Source organism: Rhea americana, unplaced genomic scaffold (assembly GCF_003343005.1).
Source record: "Rhea americana isolate MKP2758 unplaced genomic scaffold, rheAme1 scaffold_111, whole genome shotgun sequence".
Classification (NCBI taxonomy): Eukaryota; Metazoa; Chordata; class Aves; order Rheiformes; family Rheidae; genus Rhea; species Rhea americana.
In genome coordinates this window covers 3,013,738-3,017,661 of record NW_028185162.1, presented here as the reverse complement: position 1 = coordinate 3,017,661, position 3,924 = coordinate 3,013,738, and positions in this window count along the sequence as shown.

Genomic DNA, 3,924 nt, shown 5'->3' with positions numbered 1-3,924 from the left:
CGGCGGCCCTGGGGCCCCCTGCACCCCGATCCCGGCGGCACGCCGACCCCAGCGCCTGGGATTCCTCCTTTCTCCCTGCTTTTTCGCGCCTGTCCCGAGCGGCATCCCGCCGCCCCACTCCGCTCCCGTTTCCCAGCCGCGTGGGGAACGGGCGGTTTCAGGTCGGCTGCGGCGAGCAGGACACCGATTCAAGGTCGGCYGCCAGCGGGGTTGGCCAAAAAGAGGAAAACTAACCCCATTCCGAGGAGCCAAAGCATCCGACCGCGCGTTCCCCAAGGGGGATTCTCTTTCGGAGCTTGCTCAGCTCCGACGGCGAGAGCTCGGCTCGGAGCGCGTGGCGGGAGCGGAGCCCCCGGCGCCGCGCGCCCGTCTGCGGGGTGCCCTCGAATCGGCGTCGCGCACCCCGGCTCGGCACGTCGGTGCTCAGCCCCGTGCCGGCGGGCTTCCGCCGGGGTCTCCGCCGGCTGCGAGCCGGCGGTCACCAAACACAGGTTTTCACTAGCAGGGAAGGGAGCCGCTGCGAGTCTTGCTGGGGTGAGGCACGTGCAAGCTCTCTGGAGGGGCTCGGGGCACCTCAGGCTGGGCGCGGAGCAGTGGGGRAACGGGGGTTTTCCACCACTCTCGGGCTATTTTGGAAAAGGGAGAAAAGGAATCTGCTCTGGGGTGGGTGGAAACTACTGCCCCTTCCCCCCACCAGCTCCTCAGGTTGAAAAGCAGAGGGAAGGGGGGTCAGCGGCTGGCCTGGAAACCCCTCCCCGGCGCAGAGCTGCAGGATAACCTCATCCCCCCCTCCGTGGGGGGCACCTGAGCCCCGGCCCCAGCTGGAGCCCACGTACGCATATACCTGTATATAAATATATATTCATATTTGTTCCTTCCACGCTCTGCTTCTCCCTGCAGGGGTGGTGAGAAGGGCCSTCGCCGAGCGAGGGCCAGAGCTGGATTCACCAGGGCATTTCCTGACATGGGACAGGAGGGGAGGAAAAAAAAAAAAAAAAAGGCTTGTAAATGTATTTAATCTGTGTTATGAAAATCTATGACGCCCTCAGGCCACTGGAGCTGCCTGGAAGCTGAACGGCAGCGCCAGACTGGGACCTGCTAATGCACTTGATGTTTTTTTTTTCCCCCCTTTTAATGCTCTCTCCGCCTCCCCCTCGCCACGGACATCCCTGGAGCAGCCCCCTAATGCGACCAGGCTCYGGCGCTGCCGGGAAAGGGTTCGCCGCTTCGGCCCGTGCCCCGCGGGGAGCGGCGCTCGCCTGCGTTTGTACCAGGGTCCGTGCCGGTTTCCCCAGCCGCGGGAGTCAAAATCCAACCGGGGGTGGTGGTGGTGGTGGGGGGGGAGCAAAGCTCCCTTCCAGGAGCACCGGGTCTTTATAAAAAGCCCCTTGAAGCCGCTTTGGTCGCTGGTCGGCTTGCTGCCCCGGCCAGGCGCGAGCCGTGCAGCGGCGGCGAGGCAGCACAGCTGGCGCGCCCAGATGTTCCCCTTTTCGCCACGGTCCGAGGCCGCCGCCGGGGCGGTTTAACATCCCGGCCAGTCGCTTCCGACCCGGGCGAACACGGGGCCGCAGCGGAGGCTTCAGGCTTAAGTGAAAAATTGTCTGCTTTTTAGTGGGATTAAAAATAGCTCGCTAACTCCCTGGCCGGCGCTGGCCCGCAGGGCTCGCGGCTGAGCCGATAACGCCGGCGCCGGGGAAGGGGGCGACGGAGACGGAGCGGGCACGTCTCGCCGCCCCGGCCGAAAACGGGGCTCCCCGCGCGCCAAAGAGGTGGAAAACTGAAATGGAGGTGCAAAAAGTAGCGTTAGCGTGACGATTAATCAAAGATAATTAATTAAGGGGAGAGGGCGGCTTGTTTGGAGGCTGGCGGGGCGCCCGCAGCCCTGCCGGACCCGCTCTCCGCGGGAGGCKGCTTCCTGCCCCGGAGGCCGGTGCCGAGTGCCGGTGCCTGCTCGGAGCCGAGCGCTTCCCCCGAGCCCGTGCAGCGCGTCTCGCCAGCTGCTGGATGGCGAGCGTAAATCTTTCAAGGCTGCAAATGCCTTTTTTTTTATTATTTTATTTTTTTTCCCTCTCTTCTGCGTGAGGAAAATGGATTTATTTTGCCACCCTCTTCAATGTCACCGGTACGGAGAGCCCAGCGCAGGCGCAGGCTGCGCGCCGCAGACCCCCTCGCCCTGCACGGCCTTTCCCTGCCTCGGTTTCCTTGCTGATTCCYTCTTTTTGGCGAGTTTTCCGATTCGCTCCCCGCTGGGGGCCGGGCTGCAGCACCCGCTGCCCCCCCCCCCAGGCACCCGCGAAGGCTCCTTCGTGGCCGGGCAGGAGGAGGAGGAGGGCGGCGGCAGCGAGGACGTGGCGTTAGCGTGATGTTAGCGTGACATTCATCCATCTGTCTCCGGCACACGCGAAACGCGAGGGTTTGGGGGGCATTGCGGGAGCCCGCAGTCCCAGGGGGGAATTTGCCTTTAATTTGCTTTTAAAGCCCTGAGCTCCTGGAGCCTGGGGATCGGGAGAGCGTCYCGGGGCTTGGATCTTCCCGCTGCTCCCATCGGAAATTCCCCGTGCGGCTTTTCCCGCATGATCATGCTGTACGTCCACAGCTATTTTTTAAGCGGCCTGGAAAATACTGGGSCCCCCCCGGCCTCCCGCAGCAGGTATCGGAGAAGCAAGACCAGGCTGGGCCACGCTCGCAGGGTCGACGCGAGGGCTTCATCAGACGCGGCACCAGCGGCGCCCGGGAGCTCGGCTGAGCCGCCAGCGCCTTTTAGCCAAACACTGAAATCATCTTTGGCCAGATACCGTCAAGGTCAGAAATGTTTCGTTCAGGAAAGTGCTGAGCTCTAGAAAACGTTGCCAGGAGCCTCGAACGCCGTGAAGTCGTCAGCGCAACCCTTCGCTCCCTGCCCTGCCCCGCAGAGCCTGGCGCGCCACGATCTTTCCTAGTGGAAAAACTTCGGTCTTTCCTGGTTATTTCCCATCCCCTCCCTCCACGTCTGGGCGTTACGGGGGGTGGTTTCGTTTCGGACGGCTCCTGCGCTTGGAGCGGGAGGCTCTCGCGACCCGGGCGCTGTCGCTGTCCCGGCTCCGGCGCTGGCTCGCGTCCCCCGACCCTTCGCGTGGGTTTTAACGCCTGTTTTTGCAGCAAGGGAGCCCGAGTCGCCTTCGGCGAACGCTTTGCTGCRGCTCCTTCCCCGCACCGAGGCCCTGGAGCAAAACAAGCCGCTTTTTTTTGCTGCTTCCCRACACGCTTTGGGCAAGACGCAAATCCTGCTGCCTCCTGCGTTGCCCCTTCCCGCTCCGGGGCTCGGGCCGGCGCTGGGCGCCGGGACGGTTCCCGTTCACGGCCGAGCCCCCGCAGCCGAGCCTCCTCCGGGCTTGGAGAAGCCGAACGGCACCGAGGGAGCGGCGGCCGGGCCAAGAACCGCAGCAGCCCCCTCCCGCCCAGGGCYGCCTCACCGGCGGCGCCGAAGGGGTTAATCCGCTTTGCGCAAAAAAAAACCCCAGACGTTTCCCCAAATGCCGCTCGCTCCGTGTTACTGAAGGAGCTCCTGAAAAATGCATGCCCCTAAATTGTTTTCCAGGGGGTTATTTCCCCCAGGGGAGGCCAGGCACAGGCTGGAGAAGGGCCGGAGCAGCTGGAGTGCCGGGCGGGAGCTGCTAATGGCACGAAGCAGCGGCCTTCGCCCGGCCCCAGCTCCAGACGGGACGGCGCGGGGCTCCCCGGGGACGAGCTGCCCCGGCCATTAGCGGGATCCCATCAGGCCGGAGCGGAGCCGTCACCCTGCCCGCGCGGGGCTGGCGGGGGCTCTCGGTGCTGGGGTCGCCCCGCTGCGCCCGCCCGCCCCGCCGCCGGCCCCGAGGACTCGCGGGCTGCTCGGGAGCGCGGGGGGCTGGAGCAAACGCGGGACGCGGCTCCGCGCGCGGCGCG